A 20,882-nucleotide genomic window follows, 5' to 3' on the forward strand; every position below is an offset into this window, starting at 1 on the left:
AGCAGCCACGCCCCTTTTTTTGATTTTCTTAGCAAAATGGACAGTTAGTTGGTTTTTTTTCAATTCTGGCGCAAATTCTGGCGCAAAATCTGGCACAGACAGAATTACTGGCGCAATGCAACAGAATCTGGCGCACAACCCGACAAAGCATGTCGGGTTTGCAATAGTAAATGAGGCGCTATATGTCCATCTGGTCCTAGCACTGCAGCCTCTCTATACTTCACCACACAGCAGAACTAACAGATCCTTGGTAATATTGATGTCCCATTTCAGCTTTTTCTGCATATTTTTGTCTAGTCTTATATTTAAGGACATGGACATATTTTCAGTGCTTAGCATGGCCTTTAGATAAGGTGTACTTTTTCTAGAGACATAAAGCATCCTTGTTTTTTGTAATCTGATAAAACAACTTTATTTTCACAATTTTCTACTCTCCTAAACATTTGTCAGAAGTTGTAAAAAAAATAAAAAATAAGCCTAGTGTAAAATTCAGTCATAGGATTCAGGATGGTTCCTAATACAGCCTTCGGGGCATGTGGTTATTGACTCATACTGGTGCTCATCCACCTTGACTTTAAAGCACTCTAAACAGCTTTTAAGAAGTAAAAATATAGCTAATATACCGAGAATTCTCTCACCTTGATTTATCACCCTTGCTGCGCAAATGGCCAGATAATGACTAATGAGGCGGCACCCCCTCTAAAGGCTTCTTTATGAATTGTTCCAGTTGAAATAGTCTTGTGTCATCCTCAGGAAATAGAAACCATGGAGATTATGCAACATGGGAGGAGAAGTTTCTTCTTTGATACTTTGTTCTGATCTTCCTGATCGTCCTTTACCTTGATTTCTAAATTAAGACATAATGGTTTAATGGTGGACTTTGACAATATAGTCAAAATAGTTTCCTTTCCCTCTTCTCCACAATAGTATACTGTTTTTTTGTGTCTTCCAAGGGAAGTCTATAAGTCAATTAAGGTGGGATAATTTTAGGTTTCTACAGTAAGAGTAGTTGGCAAGTCAAGTAGGGCAGGGAAAAGTACGCCCTAAGTGTACCCAGAACCCATTTCCCTATCTACTTGCATAATCGCCCTAAACAGTGGCTCAACAACTGGGCACCAGTTCCTCTGCCGGACTAAGGTGCAGGGGCGACATAGTCAAAACATTATTGCAAAGTAGCAACAAACAGATATTAGGGAAATATAGCAGCAGGTATATAGTGAACAGATAACAGCCTCAGAACCAAAGCAAGATACAACAGGTATGATAATATGAACGAAACAGGATACTAAGAGAATAGCAGTAAGAATAACCTGTCCTGAGTTTTAACCATGGTTATGTGTCCTGTCTGATATCTAGATTTTAGCCTGCTTTGCTTGAGTATTTTGTCAAGTTTTATATCCTTGTATTGTTTGTTCTGCATATCCTTAGTCCTTATTCACACTGTGTATGTTGTCAGTCCTGTTTTGACTTGTTTGATCCTGAATCTCCTAGGGTAGAATGCCTGAGCTTTGTGCTATTTGTCTATCTAGAAGTGAGTTAGTCTTGTGTCTGTATTTAGTCTGTTCACTATATACCTGCTGCTATATTTCCCTAATATCTGCTTGTTGCTACTTTGCAATAATGTTTTGACTATGTTGCTCCTGCACCTTAGTCCGGCAGAGGAAATGGTGCCCAGTTGTAGAGCCACTGTTTAGGGCGGTTATGCAAATTTGCTTGTATTTAGGATTTTTGTTTCCTCCTAGGCTAGTATCCTGATCACTCGGTGGAGAGTACCCGCTGGCTATGAGCCTATTTGACTTTAATATTGATGTCCCTCAATGACTGGAGTGGGGTGTCTAGTGTGTTCTTTGTTCTGAGACCAGTGTGAACAGTGCTCTTGATTTCCTGACCTGTTAGTATGCTATATCCTGCCTTGGTTGTATTTATATATCTGTTTGTTGGTTATTGTATTCGCATTATGTTTCCTGACTTGCTATCAGACTTTGTACAGTTCCATTTGTTTTGTTGACTTTGTTGTTCCTGCATTTTAGTGCAGGAAGGGACCGATTCCAAGTTGTCGATACGTTGTTTAGGGAAGCTGGGCAAGTAGGCAGGGAAAGTGGCTTTTAGGGACAGCGTAGGGCTCACTTCTCCCTTCTGAACAGGTCTGAATATGGGTAAAGATACAGGTTCAGCTTAAAAGACTAAATACAAAAACAAATCAGACTACAAGCCAGAGGCAAAGCAACAAGCTATGGATCAGCAACCAACCATGGAGGGAAACACAAAGGCAAACAGCTCTGAAAATGGATGAAAATTCTTTACAGATCAGGATTCACAGGTACTGTATCACACAGGACAGGTACACATAACAGATGCAAACTAGACAGAGTTAAACCATCCAAAGTAAAAACAGATATAACTAAACAAGACAAACTGGGCAAAGCTAAAGAAATAGATCAGATCTACAAAGGCCATGGCTTAAACAAAGCTATATGTGAACAGACATACATGGGAGTGATAATAAAACAGAACAAAACTAAACTGAACTGAAAATCAAGAGCCCAGCTAAAAGGATGATGAAAATTCAAGTACCCCTCCTCAGCTGCTGATTGGCTCTGGCCTGTAACTCTTGCCTGACCAGAGGGCAACATACACAGTCTGGCCAGGTGCTAATGTTACAGTAGTCTTAATACAGTAGATACCATTATCTATATTGAATTTATTTTCCTCCTCCCAATGATTGTATGCTCTTTACTAGAGATGAGCGAACTTCTGAAAAATGAGATTTGGCCGATTCGCCGAATTATCGCCAAAAAATTTGTTCCAAAATTTATTTGCAGCGAATCACTATTAAAAACAGCTATTTCTGACCTACAGAGAGGCTCAATAGGGGTGTAGAACACTTTGCCTTGTCCTAACATGCATAGAGAGTGTGCTGTGAAATAACAGTTATTCAGTATGACATGCAGATTACAGGCATCGCTATTAGAATCACTGCCGCAGTGCGCCTAGATGTGGCAGATTTTTATGTAATTTTTACTGAATTTACATTTATTTTAATTTTTTGATTACCCATTCTGGTGAGCATCGAGCTGGCAGTCCTCCGCCAGGCGAGATACCACCTGTTCCGGCTTCTGCCTCTTAGCGCCCCCTGACTGTGAAAGTGCAAATGTTTCATGTAATCAGTTATGGTTCATTGTTTTCACTCCAAGCTTTTTCATTGGATTCTTGTGATAATTTCACCGGTAATATGACGTCGACGACCATAGGGCCTCAGTCTTGAAATTTAAAATTTATATTAGATTCCCAAGTTTAATGTCCCTGCGTTTACTTTGAACTAATACTGTATGACCACAAAACCCAATCTAACAAACAGTCACATGGCGGCAGAGACAGAGCCTAGAGGTGGCAGCAGCATGAGGAGAATACAATACAGGAATTTAGGTGCACTACTGTGGTAGATGTATGCGGTGACACTGGCTATCCCTCAACACTGATGTTAAAATTGAGACATTTGCCAGTATATCCTTATATGAAGGACATACCAGAGCCCGCACACCAACCCCAATGTTTCTCATTTGAGAAACCTTGGCGTTGGTGTGCGGCTCTGGTATGTCCTTCATATAAGGATATGCTGGCGAATGTCTCAATTTTAACATCAGTGTTGAGGGATAGCCAATGTCACTGTATACATCTACCACAGTAGTGCACCTAAATTCCTGTATTGTATTGTTCTAATTGTTACACATCCACACCGTCTATCTGGTGTAGGATTCTATCGTGGCACTTGTAGTCCGTGTTACGCCGAGCGCTCCGGGTCCCTGCTCCTCCCCGGAGCGCTCGCTGCATTTCTCTCTCTGCAGCGCCCCGGTCAGACCCGCTGACCGGGAGCGCTGCACTGACTCTGCCGGCGGGGATGCGATTCGCATAGCGGGACGCGCCCGCTCACGAATCGCATCCCAAATCACTTACCCGTCCCGGTCCCCGGCTGTCATGTTCGGGCGCGCACGGCTCCGCTCTCTAGGGCGCGCACGCGCCAGCTCTCTAAGATATAAAGGGCCAGTGCACCAGTGATTGGTGCCTGGCCCAATCAGTCTGATTAGCTTCCACCTGCCCCCTGTCCATATAACCTCACTTCCCCTGCACTTCCTTGCCGGATCTTGTTGCCCTTGTGCCAGTGAAAGCCTTTCCTTGTGTGTTCCTAGCCTGTGTTCCAGACCTCCTGCCGTTGCCCCTGACTACGATCCTTGCTGCCTGCCCTGACCTTCTGCTACGTCCGACCTTGCTCTTGCCTTATCCCTTGTACCACGCCTATCTCAGCAGTCAGATAGGTTGAGCCGTTGCCGGTGGATACAACCAGGTTGCTACCGCCGCTGCAAGACCATCCCGCTTTGCGGCGGGCTCTGGTGAAAACCAGTAGCAACTTAGAACCGGTCCACCGACACGGTCCACGCCAATCCCTCTCTGACACAGAGGATCCACCTCCTGCCTGCCGAATCCTAACAGTAGATCCGGCCATGGATTCCGCTGAGGTGCCGCTGTCAAGTCTCGCCGACATATACACGGTGATCGCCCAGCAATCCCTACTGATCGCCCAACGAGATCACCAGCTGTCGTACTTGACCACCGTGACACAGCAACTTCAGTCACAGATACAGCAGCTGCTACAGCAGATACAGCAGCTGCTACAGCAACAACCATCTCCTCTGCCGGCTCCTGCACCTCCTCCGCAGCGAGCGGCCGCTCCTAACCTCCGCTTGTCCCTGCCGGACAAATTTGATGGGGACTCTAGTCTCTGCCGTGGTCTCCTGTCTGGGAAGGCCCTGTCATGGGCCACACCGCTCTGGGCACCTCTCTCACAGTATCCTTTGCAATCTACCCCTGTGCCTCCCGCCGAGGAGGCTATGCAAGTGGATCGTTCTCGCCTGACCCATGAAGAGAGGACTCGCCGCAGAGATAAAAATTTATGTCTGGACTGCACTGTGCGTTACCGCACAGAACCCCTGCTCATGAGCATTTAACTGCATCTCGAAAAAATTGAACTTTTGGTTTTGCCCAACTGCACCTCTGAAGTCCTCCTCGGTCTGCCATAGCTCCAACGCCACTCTCCTACCCTTGACTGGACCACCGGGGAGATCAAGAGCTGGGGTGCTTCTTGCCACAAAAAATGCCTCACGTCTGCTCCCAGTTCCGTCAGTCAAACCTCAGTCTCTCCTCCTTTACCTGGTCTCCCCAAGGCCTATCAGGACTATGCTGTGTCTCCTCCTCTTAGCCCCTATCCTGGTAACACTCGGCCCCGTGCCAAGCTTCACCCTCTTCCCCCCCCTCCCCACTCCCACGCCTTCTGGTTTGCCCGCTGTTGATGAGGTTTCCCGGGAGCTCTTCACCGTCTGGGAAGAGACTCAAAAATCCCTCTTACAGGCCTTATCCCGGATGAAGAAGCATGCCGACAAAAAAAGAAGAACTCCTCCTGTCTTTGTTCCTGGAGATAAAGTGTGGCTCTCAGATGTCTTCTCGATTAAAGAATTTTCAGGTTCCAAAAAGAGGGGGAGACACAAGGGGGGGGGGGGGGGTACTGTTATGCCGAGCGCTCCGGGTCCCTGCTCCTCCCCGGAGCGCTCGCGGCGTTCCTCTCTCTGCAGCGCCCCGGTCAGACCCGCTGACGGGGAGCGCTGCACTGACTCTGCCGGCGGGGATCCGATTCGCATAGCGGGACGCGCCCGCTCGCGAATCGCATCCCAAATCACTTACCCGTCCCGGTCCCCGGCTGTCATGTTCGGGCGCGCGCGGATCCGCTCTCTAGGGCGCGCGCGCCAGCTCTCTAAGATTTAAAGGGCCAGTGCACCAGTGATTGGTGCCTGGCCCAATCAGTCTGATTAGCTTCCACCTGCCCCCTGTCCATATAACCTCACTTCCCCTGCACTTCCTTGCTGGATCTTGTTGCCCTTGTGCCAGTGAAAGCCTTTCCTTGTGTGTTCCTAGCATGTGTTCCAGACCTCCTACCGTTGCCCCTGACTACGATCCTTGCTGCCTGCCCTGACCTTCTGCTACGTCCGACCTTGCTCTTGCCTTATCCCTTGTACCACGCCTATCTCAGCAGTCAGAGAGGTTAAGCCATTGCCGGTGGATACGACCTGGTTGCTACCGCCGCTGCAAGACCATCCCGCTTTGCGGTGGGCTCTGGTGAAAACCAGTAGCAACTTAGAACCGGTCCACCGACACGGTCCACGCCAATCCCTCTCTGACACAGAGGATCCACCTCCTGCCTGCCGAATCCAAACAGTCCGCTGCAGGTATCCTCCATTGTATGCATTTTTATGCTGGGGATCGCCCCTAGCAATGGACTACAAGGGCAGGATCTGCTCCCCCAGTATAAATACACAACCGCATTTGGGGTTGAGCACCTCCAGCCATTTGAGACCACGTTTTTTGTTGTTGTTTAAATTTTATACTTGGAGGTGTGTAAACCATGTAATGCGCCTTGAACATTTTCTAGACAGCATTATGGTAGCACCTGTGAGGCCATGCACCTATATTAGCCAACTCAGGTGGGGCTTGCAGTTTGCATCCCTCCTCCCATTGCATGTGTGTTTAGCCACGCTGGAGGGTACCTGGGAGGATTCTGTGAGCCGACCTAATGCTACCGTAATTGCCCACTGGCCCCTATTTTGCTTATCACGCACAGGTAGGTTTAGCGCTAGGTCCCGTGCCATTTGAAAAACCTTGGCGTTGGTGTGCGGGCTCTGGTATGTCCTTCATATAAGGATATAATGGCGAATGTCTCAATTTTAACATCAGTGCTGAGGGATAGCCAATGTCACTGTATACATCTACCACAGTAGTGCACCTAAATTCCTGTATTGTATTGTTCTAATTGTTACACATCCACACCGTCTATCTGGTGTAGGATTCTATTGTGGCACTTGTAGTCCGCTGCAGGCATCCTCCATTGTATGCATTTTTATGCTGGGGATCGCCCCTAGCAATGGACTACAAGGGCAGGATCTGCTCCCCCAGTATAAATGCACAACCGCATTTGGGGTTGAGCACCTCCAGCCATTTGAGACCACGTTTTTTGTTGTTGTTTAGCAGCATGAGGAGACCATAATCCGGCAGAATGACACAGCCTGGAGATGGCGGCAGCAAGAGACCATATAGTGGCTGAATGACACAGCCTGGAGCTGACGGCAGCATGGGGAGACAATAGGGCTTCACAATCCCTAAGATTAAAAGATCAATTTTCAAATTTAAATTGAAGATTTATGGTAGCTAGTGCTACCATAAAATGTTTTAGGTAATGTCCCAGGCCCAGCAGCATCAGTAAACCCTATAGTGGCTGAATGACACAGCCTGGAGCTGACGGCAGCATGAGGAGACAATAGGGCTTCACAATCCCTAAGATTAAAAGATTAATTTTCTAATTTAAATTGAACATTTATGGTAGCTAGTGCTACCATAAATGTATTTACATAACATCCCAGGCCCAGCAGCATTAATAAACCATATAGTGGCTGAATGACACAGCCTGGAGCTGAGGGCAGCATGAGGAGACAATAGTGTGGGGGAACTATACTGCCTACCTACTGTGGGGGAACTATACTGTCAGCCTAATGTGGGGTAACTACAACCTAATGTGGGGAAACTATACTGCCAACCTAATGTGGGGGAACTATACTGCCAATCTAATGTGGGGGAACTATACTGCCAGCCTAATGTGGAGGAACTCTACTGCCAACCTAATGTGGGGAAACCATAACCTAATGTGGGGGAACTATACCGCCAACCTAATGTGGGGGAACTATACTGCCTACCTACTGTGGGGGAACTATACTGCCAACCTAACGTGGGGGAACTACAACCTAATGTGGGGGAACTATACTGCCAACCTAATGTGGGAGAACTATACTGACAACCTAATGTGGGGGAACTATACTGCCGAACTATACTGCCGAACTATACTACCTAATGTGGAGGAACTACAACCTAATGGGGGGATTACAACCTAATGTGGGGGAACATACTGGCAACTTAATGTGGGGGAACTACAACCTAATGTGGGGGAACTATACTGCCAACCTAATGTGGGGGAACTACAACCTAATGTGGGGGAACTATACTGCCTACCCAATATGGGGGGACTCTACAACCTAATGGGGGGAACTATGCTGCCAACCTAATGTGGGAGAACTATGTTGACAACCTTATGTGGTGGGGAACTATGCTGCCAACCTAATGTGGGAGAACTATGCTGCCAACCTAATGTGGAGGAACTATGCTGCCAACCTAGTGTTTCAGAACTGGGAACTATGCTGCCTACCTAGTATGGGTAAACTATGCTGTGTACTTAAAGGGGTACTCCACTGCCCCAGCGTTCTGAACATTTTGTTTCAAACCCTGGGTGCGGGCTGCGGGGGTTGTGACGTCATAGCCACGCCCCTTGTGATGTCACACCATGCCCCCTCAATGCAGGTCTATGGGAGGGGGCATGTCGACCAGTGCACGATACTCTGATAGTGCCCCTCTTGAGTCTAGACTCTGGATCTGCCCCTGGGAGTCCTGAAAGTGACCCCGTGACAGAGTGGTGCGGTGGGTGGCAGTACCAGTACCCGGTGACGAAGGTGGGTGAAAAAAGGTCTGATGCAGAGGAATGTTTGTAACTGGGGACCAGCACCATAATTATGTTTTGCAGTATCCATGGCAGCACAATGAGAGAGCCTGCAGGTGGTAGCATCAGCATGAGGAGACCATATGGTGGCACAATTACAGAGTCTGGAGGTGGCAGCATCAGCATGAGGAGACCATATAGCAGCACAATGAGAGAGCCTGGAGGTGGCAGCATCAGCATGAGGAGACCATATGGCGGCACAATGACAGAGCCTAGAACTGGCAGCAGCATGACGGCCATGCCAACTGAGGGTTGAGTCTGAAGAACCCACTGACTGTTGACTGGGGTTGTCGGATGTCACTTGGGATGAAGTGGATGACCGAGTGAACCAATCAATCACGGCTGCTGGGTTGCTGGTCGAGACACGACTGCTAGCTGACACCGGGAGCTTAGACTTCTCACTCCAACTCCTGCTGCCACATGCCCCTACTCTGCTGCGACCTCTGCCTGCGCCTAATGAATTTAGGCCTCTGACATTCCTCTGTGCACGTCCTGGCACTTCTTTGACATACTTAGTGCATATATGAGGGGAGTACAATACGCTTCACTACGCTTAAAACAGTATTTGTCTAGAACAGCAGCAGGTGTGTACTTTTGGCTGGCCTTTTACAGTAACGAGGCCCTTAAGATTTTATCAGGAACAAAATGGTACAACACTTAGATGTACGTATGTGGTATGCACTTATGAGGGCGGTAGAATACGCTCCACTACGCTTAACAGTATTTGTCTGGAACAGCAGCAGGTGTGTACTTTTGGCTGTCCTTTCACAGTATCTAGGCCCTTGAGAGTTTAACAGGTACAAAATAGTACACCACTTAGATGTAGGTATGGGGTATGCACTTATGAGGGCAGAAAAATGCGCTACAGTATGCTTAAAAAAGTATTTGAGTAAAACACCAGCCGGTGATTACTTTTGCCTGGACTTTCACAGTATCTAGGCCCTCATGTGGTATGCACTTACAGTATGCTTAACCCCTTAAGGACTTAGGATTTTTCCATTTTTGCATTTTCATTTTTTACTCATCACCTTCTAAAAATCATAACCCTTTCAATTTTTTGAATATTATTTATTCTGTAGGTCCATACGGTTAAAATGATAGCCTACTTTTAGAGGTTTGATTTTGTATTACTTCTGAAAAAAATCATAACTACATGCAGGAAAATGTATACGTTCAAAATTGTCATCTTCTGATCCTTATAAGTTTTTTTATTTATCCGCGTCCAGGCCGGTATGCTCATTTTTTGCGCCGTGATCAGAAGTTTTTATCGATACTATTTTTGTATTGATCAGACTATTTGATCGATTTTTATTCATTATTTCATGATATAAAAAGTGACCAAAAATACGCTATTTTGGACTTACCGTGCAGTTTAATTAATGATATATTTTTAAAGTTCGGACATTTTTGCACGTGGCGATACCACATATGTTTATTTTTATTTACACAGTTTTCTTTTTTAAATGGGAATAGGGGGGTGATTCTTACTTGTATTAGGGAAGGGGTTAAATGATCTTTATAAACTTATTTTTCACACTTTTTTTAATAGCCCCCTCTAGTTGCTATTGCGCTGCCCACACTCATCTGCTACACAGATCATTGCTGTTCATTAACACGGCAATGATCAGAGTTATCGGTGGTCGATTGCTCAAGCCTGGATTTCGGACGCTATGGAGGCTGGTACGGCACCCTCCACTCGCGTTCTAGTTGATCGGAACATCACGATTTCACCGGAACAACCCGAGTGAGCTGCCGGGAGTGTATTTTTATTACTTTGAACACCGCATCTAAAGGGCAAATAGGGTGTGGCACAACGATCGGTGTGGCACGCTATTAGCCCAGGGTCCCAGCTTTCATTAGCCGCTGGGACCGACATGCTATGATGCAGGGTCACGGCGTTGTATACCAAGACTGTGGTCCGAGGACTCCTGGAGCAAGAGTGTGACAATTGAGACAGCAGTGACACCTGAGTTACTGGCACCAGAGCAGGGCAGAGTCTGCTCTGTGTTAACCTTAAGACAAAATAATTCTGTAAGGGAGAGACTGTTTACTAATGAGCCATTGGTTCAAGGGCCTAATATTGAAACACAAACCCTTGGCTTGAGTAAAAGACAAAATCAAAGAAAATCCAGCTCGAATGACTGGGAGCCACAGCCTTTGGGCGCATCCACACTGCTGAATTTCCACCAACAAACTTCTGCTTGCATTGTTTTCAATGGGGTTCTGCTGCACCGTTCACACTGTGGAATTTTTGTGGCAAAAAATCTGTTGTGGAAATTCAAGATTCAGGACCTGCCAAAAGAATGAATATGTTTCTTGGTGGAATTTCACCAGACTGCATTGCCATCTATGAGTCGGCACATGTCCGCGCAGTCCTACAAGTCTCAGCAACGTGAACATGCTCTTAGTTCACTAAGGAAAAAGAATTGGATCTAGCACTGTTGTTCTCCATTAAAATCTAACATCTTTATTTCCAAATGGTCAGAAAGTTTTGAACATCACACCAACAGAACTGACATATTTCGATGGATCCATGACTAAGACGATTATGTTGAAATGTGTCAGATAAGTTGATGTACACAAGATTTAACCATTTGGAAATAAAGACTTAGAATTTTATTGGAGAAGAACAGTGCTGGTTCAGATTCTGAATTTATTAAATTTTACACCTTCAAGTGAGTATCTGTTAGGGGTTTTAGGGGAACATGTGACAATAATAAGGCAGAAATGTACTTATTAACTCTTTAATGGTGAATTGCAAGGAGAATGACAAGACGATTTGTCTTGCAGTACTTATAACAGGAATCAACAGCAATATTCTCCTTCAGAGGAGAGGACAGAATCTGTGCAAGTGTTGAAAATCTCTACCTAATCAACAATGGTATCTACTTGGAGAGGGGTGCCCAAAGGGTCTGAGACAGTCTCTCAGGCAGAAGCAATGTCTCCCTGAACCTCTGGACCTAGCTGACCAGTTAGACAATGTTTTCCTGATAGACTCGCAATTCTTGGGTGAAGCATGCCTGCTTGACACTCTTTAGGATACTTGGTTGACTCTATCCAGGCATCTCTAGACAATGGGGCACACTTGCACCTTGTTCCTTTACCAGTGGCCCTTCAGTACTAATTAAGGACTTGTGGTTCCCTTTAGAGTGGCTTCAATGTCTACAAGCCATTGGGACACTTGCTGGAAGCTTCACTGTTGCTGCACTGGGTTCTGTAACAAACTCCTGCATCGAGGACATCCCATCTAACTCAGCAGCACACTGACTCTCTTAACAGAGCACCCCTGAAGCTTCTTCCTCTCTGCCTGCCAACTCTATACTTCCTCTTGCTTGGCAAGAGCTCAGAATTCAACTTTGCGGAAATCAGTCTCATGCTAAGCCCTTTCCCCTTGTACTCTTAAAAGGACTGGCCTCGAATTCGACTGAAGATGACTGTGGCGTCTTTACAGGGGAACACCAGACAAGTGCTAAAATCCAACAAGCTTTGCGTACATGACTATATGTTTCCTGTAACCACAAAGTTTAAAGTGCTTGATCTGAATAATGTGCTCAGACAGTAGTGTCGTTCAAATGACTCCATAATAACGTCACAACGTTAGATCCCTAGTATGGCTACTGGCACAACAGTTCAGGGACTACTAGCCCCTTTCATCAGCTTGCTAAGGTCATCAAATCGTACATCTTAGGAGTTAACTACAAGGGCACCACTCCTGGCAATAATAACGAATGACCAGTGATTCAAAAGACCAGACTCCAACCATTGGCTCTTCACCAGGAGAAATAGCTAATGAAAGTGGTTTGTTCTGATCATGCGATATACCATAGATAGACTGGTAGATTGATATAAGATAGATAGATCTGAGACCCTACATATGAAACATTATGAATTTCAAGGACATATGACTGGTTGGGTGATAATCCACCATTTTGCACTGTGATGGACATTATATTTAAATGACTCTATCATATGCCGGGAAATGACTTCCGCCGAGCAAAAGTTACATTGTAGACAAATTACCAGAACTGTCAGGGGCCCTAATTGCAATCTGTATAATTCATGCAAGCCAATGTTCACAATTAATTTTACATCAAGAATAATGGATTTCCTTAAGATATCCAGTTCAGTGATTCTCAATGTGTTGGGCCGATCTTTAAAAGGCTGTTCTAACTCTTCTCCAGGATTTTAATACATTAAAAGAAATGCCACAGGCTGTATACTCATTGGGAATGCATCGAAGGGGTCATAAAACCAGCTTTGTTATTCAGGCAGAGTAGATTAAAAGTGCATGAGCCGCTCTCTCTCCTTCTCTTCAAAGCTGCTTTAGTTTTATGTATACTCTTGTGATTTATGTTTATTTTCCTTGCTGTCGAGTATTTTGTAACACTCTCTTGAGAAACTAGGGGCTCCCATGAGCTCTTTTACATCGTCAAGGGATCCTGTATATTGCAACGTACCGTGAAACATAGAGACGCACTCTTCAATGTTGTCATGTGGAGTACAGGTAGAAGGTTACTGAATGTAGCAGAGCTGGGTTATTTACTTGTTTTGTTGGTTCTTGGTTATTTTACAGAATATTCTTTTATCCTGATCCCTCACAGTATCCTCACATACTATTACATTTTACTCTATGGCTAAATCTGGTTGTTAACCATAGAAGTGTTTTCTACATGAAACCATACAACTTACTCTACAATCGGGCAAACCAAGCGGCATCCATCGAGGTTCAGCAACCACCATGAAGAGTATTATAGCATCATAGCGCACGGTCCATTTGCTTCCAGGGTTCCCCCTACCTATTGGGACACCCCTCTATTGTGACCTATGCATTGACAGTGTAATCCTCGTTTTTGGACAACTAATTGTTGCAACTTGGTGGCATATATGTTTTTGTCCTTGGACTTCTATCTTCAGTCCACTTTGTACCCACGAATTGGGGTGTTTTGTCCTGGGGTTCCCTGATTGGGACAATATCGGCATTATTATCTGCACATGGTCATTTTCAAAGGCCTTATTATCTATGTGCGGACTATCCTTGTTTTCATCAAGCAACTGCCATAATTGGTTGGGATATTATATTGCCACACTCATAACGGCATTTTATGGCTATATCGTGCCATACTCCTAATCTATGATTATGTCAACATGGATATCTGTTGATGTATTTTCCATGTGCATATTATGTTGTAACCCTGGACCGAACAACCTTCTTTTTTTCATGACTGACTGACTGACTATCTTTGACCCACTGACGCTACACTAATCCATCTTAATTTAACTTTTGTATCTATTAACTTGTGTTGTGCCTAATAATCATGTCATTAACATTTATGTGTTTATTAATTGTGTTATTTAATATCTCTACTGTGTTTGTGATACCTCATTGGCCTCCTATCGTTCCCTGATGAGCCCTATTAATTATCGGGGGAAACGCGTTGGTTAGAGAGGTTAGCTTATCCATTACTATGAGTATCTAATCTTTTGTACCTATTCCCTATCCACACTTAGTTTAGGAGTATCCACCTTAGATAGGCAGGAACTCTAGTGTAGATATTCACCTGTACCCCATCTCCCCTATCCTCCACGTTATGTGGTTTATGTACATTATACATATTGTATGTTGGGCACCTTATTTTTGAGTAAATAATATTTTCTATAATCTTGGTTTGCCTAATTGGTGTTTTCTTAATTAAAAAAAACTATTCAATTTTATACACCAAAGGGCCCTCTTTCATCATTCTGGTTTTTGGGGTACCAGTTATCTACTACCCCTTCTAGTGTTTTATTATAAATCTATTTCTGTATTTTATAAAGCTACCAATACACATGAGATATCAGTTGGCCGAATGATTATCTGTCATTGCATTATCTTAAGGCTCCTGTACACCTAAGACAGACAGCCAGCCCCACTGACTAATATTTTTTTTATACCTATTTTTTACTAATACCTACCTTTTTAAACTTTTTTTCTTAATATGTATAGGGGCCTTAGGATAATACAACGATATACACGCAATTAATGAGTTAATAGTCCAAACATAAAAAAATGTACAAAAAAAAACCTGTCTCTCTCTTGGGTCTTTGTCTGCACGGATGACCTTGAGCAGTGGTCCTTAATAGTTCACGCCGCAGGAAAAGTGCAATAGATCTCTTTTTTTATTGGAACTTTTTTTTATATATACCTAAATGGCATGGACAGACAAGCATAACCATAGACCATCTTGACCAGTGTTCAAATTGTCATATTTCTCTCCAGCTGCAACTGGTATGGTACTGTGGAGTCTAAAAAAATCTCCCTGTTCTTCACCCTAACAAGAATATTCCCTTCTCAACCTTTACAGAATATGTACATGATATGCCATACATGTCTGTTATCTATTGAGGGCCTCTGATAGGAAAACCGCTAAGGGTTATCATGAGGAGAGTGATCCCAATGAGACATGCAGAGCATGGGATAAGGACATAACCAGAAGATAAGGATGGGTCAGGGGTCAAAACCAAGAGTAGAACTAGAGGTTACAAATACTAATGTATTCAAAGGAATGAGAGCGGTGGAGAATCCAATAGCAAGGCCAGGGTCAGAGTCAGGAACAAAGCAATATTCAATTGGTGTAACTCGATTTTCAGGCACAGAACACATTGGTTCTTTCTTTAAATAGGCCTCCAAGCCTGATAACATCAGTGTTTGCTACAGTAACCCAATGCAGCTGGTGGAAAAACAGAGAGCAGATACAAGCAGGTGAACAACTACTTTCTACCATGGCAGGAGACATACATGAGAGACATGGAAAAGAAGTGGATGGATAGATAGATAGATAGATATGAGATAGATAGATAGATAGATAGATATGAGATAGATAGACAGATATGAGATAGATAGATAGATATGAGATAGATAGATAGATAGATATGAGATAGATAGATAGATAGATATAAGATAGATAGATATGAGATAGATAGATATGAGATAGATAGATAGATAGATAGATAGATATGAGATAGATAGATAGATATGAGATAGATGGATAGATAGATAGATATGAGATAGATAGATAGATAGGAGATATATATGAGATAGATATAGATAGATATGAGATAGATAGATATGAGATAGATAGATAGATAGATAGATAGATGTGAGATAGATAGATATGAGATAGATATATAGATAGATATGAGATAGATATATAGATAGATAGATATGAAATAGATAGATATATAGATAGATAGATATGAAATAGATAGATATATAGATAGATAGATATGAGATAGATATATAGATAGATATGAGATAGATATATAGATAGATATGAGATAGATATATAGATAGATAATCTCCTAAAATGGAACTCTTTCAAATGCTAAATCTGTACCATGGCTCCAACCTATTATAAAACTATTGTGAACTTGTTTTTGTAATTTATTCTTCCTTACTATTGACTCTTTTCAGGACCATGATGGCCTATTGGCTCCCACCTTAATGGTATTACTATAATTGAAACAATACTGAACTGGTGATTTTGTTTCTAGCTATGTTCTTGAGTGAATTGCCCCTTGTCCACCACAGTACCTAAGGATCTGACAATAATGGGACCCAAAGGTCCAGTAGACTATTTTAAAGCGTACCTGTCATATCACAAACAAAAGAATGTTTCTATAAGTTACTCACTAGGTAATGCAGATGCCTTACGTGTCTAGTTTCTGTATTTGGCTTACAAATTCCTCTGTTCTGCTGCTCACTCATTCTGATATCCACTGCTCAGGAATGGGCATGTCTGAGGCAAGAACTGAGCCTACTTCTTCCCGGTGTCTGCTGTGCTGCGCTAGGTCTCTTCATCCAATCACTGAAGGCTGCTCTGTAACCCCCTCCTCTCTGTTTTCATCCTTCAGTCTTATAGGACAGGAGTAAGCACAGAAGAGCGCTAGTTCCACCCTCACTTCCTGGACTTTGTCCCAGTCTGTGCTTCAGCTGTCGGACAGGATTATTTTCTGGATATAATAATGGACCCCTATTGGTCTTTTTTTATATATAAACCATGATTTCTGTAAAAAGGAGATAAACATTTTTTATGAAGTATATTAGAAAGGTTAAAGGGGTTATCCAGGAAAAAACTTTTTTTTTATATATCAACTGGCTCTAAAACGTTAAACAGATTTGTACACCCTTCTATTAAAAAATCTTAATCCTTTCAGTACTTATGAGCTTCTGAAGTAAAGGTTGCTCTTCTCTGTCTAAATGCTCTCTGATGACACCTGTCTCGGGAACCACCCAGTTTAGCAGCAAATCCCCATAGCAAACCTCTTCTAAACTGGGCGGTTCCCGAGACACATGTCATCAGAGAGAACTTAGACAGAAAAGAACAACCTTAACTTCAGAAGCTCATAAGTACTGAAAGGATTAAGATTTTTTAAAAGAAGTAATTTACAAATCTATTTAACTTTCTGGAGCCAGTTCATATATATATAAAAAAAAAAGTTTTTTTTTCCTGGATAACCCCTTTAATGTTTTGCCAAGATGTACAACATATAAAAAGTTTTTAAATCTTATAGTGCCCATTTAAGTCAAAACATTTTTCAAAGTTGCTTCATTTTATTTTAGGTGCATTTAAACAATACCATATGTTTGGAAAAGTATACTTATTTAAGTATTACATTAAATGTATCAAAATATAATTTAAACAAACTTTTATAAATATTTTATAAATTTCCTCTCACAAATCCCGAAGTAGAAAGAAATAACCCAATTTTCTAAAATACGGAATTTGATAGGTCACACACACAATACAGGAGACATCTTTTAGGATATCCATTTATCAGACATTTTGGTTAATCAATGAACTTTTTTTTTCTATTTTTTATTTTTTTAGCTACTGTCAGAAATTCCCCAGAGAATGAGCCTCAAGATAGATGAGAAAATTTGACAAAACAAATATGTAGTATTTATTGGGACTGTGGAAAGTAAAGTTTCTTTGCACTAATATTCTAACTCTTTCTTTCAGAATGGATTACCTCAGACTGACAGAAAGCCATGAAACAGAATTTCACAGCGAAAAATTTTTCATTTTCACTGTCCCCTTCTTGTACTATTGCTTTAAATCTGCAGAAAGAGTCACCCGTGAATAAATCTCGCTTTATTTTATGGGGGACCAGCCATCGATTTTCTCATATCTTCTTTCCTTCTCCCTCCATCCCTGTACTAGACGTCACTTCACATGGATTGAAACATTTGATTTAGTGAAAGCCGCTCGGCTTCATTTTGAAACTCAACCTGTATTGTCGAAATTTCTTTCAAGTACCAAACCGCAGTTTTATAATAAGTGTCCAGCGCCTCTGCAGTATATCACGCAGCAATGGAAACACTCCAGGTTATTTACAAAGGACCGAAGGGCAGTGATCAATAGCAGCCAACCAGACATTGTCCAGACTTTGAAAATTGGATGATATCGAAAAAAAATTGTTGATTAGTGGACAAGGCTAAAGTTGTCCAAAACAATTACGAGTTTCATTATAAATTATTTTTTATCTTAATTATAGAGGAACAAAAATTTTTGTAAATGAGGACCTTCTGGCGAATTACTTTTCTAGGTCCAGCAGCTGAAACTCATAGAAGACAAGAGGAGCATAGCAAGTTAAATTACTCCCATTTCAAAATCTTAATCCTTCTAGTATCAGCTGCTGTATACAATAGAAGAAGTTGTTTTCTTTTGGAATTTCCTTTCTGTCTGACCACAGTGCTCTCTGCTGACACCTCTGTCTATTTTAGGAACTGTCCAGAGCAGGATAGGTTTGCTATGGGGATTTGCAGACAGTTCCTAAAATGCAGCAGAGAGCACCGTGGTGAGACAGAAAGGAAATTCAAAAAGAATAGAACTTCCTCTTCAGTTTACAGCAGCTGATAAGTACTGGAAGGATTAAAATTTTTAAATAGAAGTAATTTACAAATCTGTTTAACTTTCTGACACCAGCTGATTTAAAAAAAAAAAAATGTTTTCCAGTGGAGTACCCCTTCATGCCCCTTTTCGGTACTTTTTGACACCACCATTTTTGGTGGCCCTACACCATTTTTATAAACAAAAAGAAAAAAAAGGGGAAAACAGACAAACACCCTTGTCTCCCCTGGTGGACCGTTCACCCCTTTTTTTGGAAATACATCATTCCCACCGGCCCTGACAGCCACAAGCTTCCTATCCCTCCTTCGCTCGGAAGGCCCGACCTTTCGTGACTTACTGAATGACACAGGACTGAAACCCCTGAGTGTACTTTGTAGAGATTCCCCACCTACCCCTCTCCAACTCTTTCAATATTCCCAATTATCTAATTTTTACCACACCAATAAGCACTCCCTGTCCCTCCATAGACCACTTATGCCATTTGAACATCTGTGTGCCACGTCGGCTTCTTCTAGAGGACAGATGAGGAGCATCTACGCTTTGTTTTTGGATACCTTTTCCTCTCCACCTCTTCATTTTTGGTCCTCTTGGGAGGCTGAGGTGGGGCACGCTTTCAACGACGATGATTGGCGGAAAGCCCTATCTGACTGTCATAAGATGTCTATCTCATGCAAAACACAAGAGACTAATTATAAAGTACTAACCAGATGGTATAGAGTCCCCGCCCTGTTAGCCCGTATTTATCCGGGGGTTTCGGATGCCTGTTGGAGTTGTGGAAGGGACAGGGGCACTATGTCCCATATTTGGCTCACCTGCCCGTTATTGGACTCCTTTTGGTCTAGTTCTTTAGACCTGGTGTCCCAACTGACCTCCCACTCGCTCGCCAAAACCACAGAATTGACTTTATTGTCCATTCTCCCCCCTTCCCTACATAAACCTTTGGTCCGGCTTCTACATTTTATGCTGATTGCTGCCAGATCGGTGATACCCAGACTGTGGAGAACCCCCACCCTCCCTCCCTCTCGTCCTTGCTCCAGGAGATTTCACAATTGTGTAAGATGGAGGAACTGCTAGCGGACTTAAGACAGCAGACAGACAAGTTCCAAGCTGTCTGGGGTCCCTGGCTCTCCTTTCTGGCATCTGATGAGTTTGAATCCTTCCACTTAGAGGCATGATATATAGAACTCTGAATCCTCCCTTATGATCACTTCGGCACACTAGTCGAAACTGGCGGTCTGGGGATGGCTGGATCCAGCCCAGCTTGCGAGGTATGCTCTTCTCTCCTCCTGCCTGCTTTCCTATCTTGTTCTTTCTCCTGGCCTTTTCTGTCCTTACCTTTCTACTGCTGTCCCTTTCCCTCTTCTGTCTCTCTTTTCCTCTCTCAGGTCCTTTCCCTTTCCCAGGCCTATGAGCTTGACCATACGAACCTACATTATGTTTACCCTGTTAACTGACATAGATGCTTTATGCCCCCCTAGCACTAGGATACCTGTGTAACATATGGTGATGTCCGCTGCGACATGGCTTAGGCCTCCGATTTGTCCATGGAGGGGGTTGTTTGATGTTTAATTTTTTCTCAATGTTATATGCTTTGCTATATGCCGACTGTTTGTATTGTAATCAGCTGAAAACTAATAAACTTTCTACTTAAAAAAAAAAAAAAAGACAAACGCCCTTGGTGAAGTATGTCTGGATGGGTTGACACAGTGGTAAGTGACAATTACAAATAAAGAAGTAAAAGAAGAACAAAGGAGAGGGCCCACTATGTACAGTTGCATGCTAGTCACCGTCGGAACGAACCACTTCAGTTATAACAGCAAGGATCCTGCATGTACTTAGATAAAGTATCAGATAATAACACCACAACAGAAGTATTCATGCACTCACCGCTCAAAAGGTATCTAGATGTCCGGAATCATGGGTGCAGACACTTAGAAGCGCTCAGAGGCAACGCCGTCCGTTTCGCACGTGAGTGCGTACTTCTTCCGGCCTCCTAGGAGGCCGGAAGAAGTACGCACTGACATGATAAACGGCTGGCGTTGCTGCTTTGAGCGCTCCTCAGCGTCTGCATCCACGGACTTCTGGACATAGATAGCTTTTGAGCGGTGAGTGCATGTATACTTGCACAACATCTAAGCAAGTGTGGTAGCCTTTGGGGGGTGTATAGTAGTGGGGATGTTGTATCGGTATATGAGGGGTTAATGTTAACCCTATAGTTCGTGACGCCAGGCTGAGGGCTAGTATGCTGAGGTATTTCTCCGGCCTATCGCCGCCCTTCCCAGTAACGATAGGTGCATGAAATGACTGAAGGTCCACAAGGAGATTTAACTTGAACTTGAATAACT

At 43.3% G+C, this 20,882-nt stretch overlaps 1 long non-coding RNA gene across 1 annotated transcript in view; it reads right to left on the bottom strand.

Moving 5' to 3' along the window:
- Positions 1-737: 737 nt before the first annotated feature.
- LOC130294181 (uncharacterized) overlaps positions 738-20,882 on the bottom strand; it is a 78,754-nt gene continuing 58,609 nt past the window's right edge. Inside the window, exon 3 of the long non-coding RNA XR_008848421.1 lies at positions 738-847. This is a non-coding gene — a long non-coding RNA (uncharacterized LOC130294181). The remainder of the gene's footprint in view (positions 848-20,882) is intronic.

This window comes from Hyla sarda, chromosome 1 (assembly GCF_029499605.1).
Source record: "Hyla sarda isolate aHylSar1 chromosome 1, aHylSar1.hap1, whole genome shotgun sequence".
Taxonomy (NCBI): Eukaryota; Metazoa; Chordata; class Amphibia; order Anura; family Hylidae; genus Hyla; species Hyla sarda.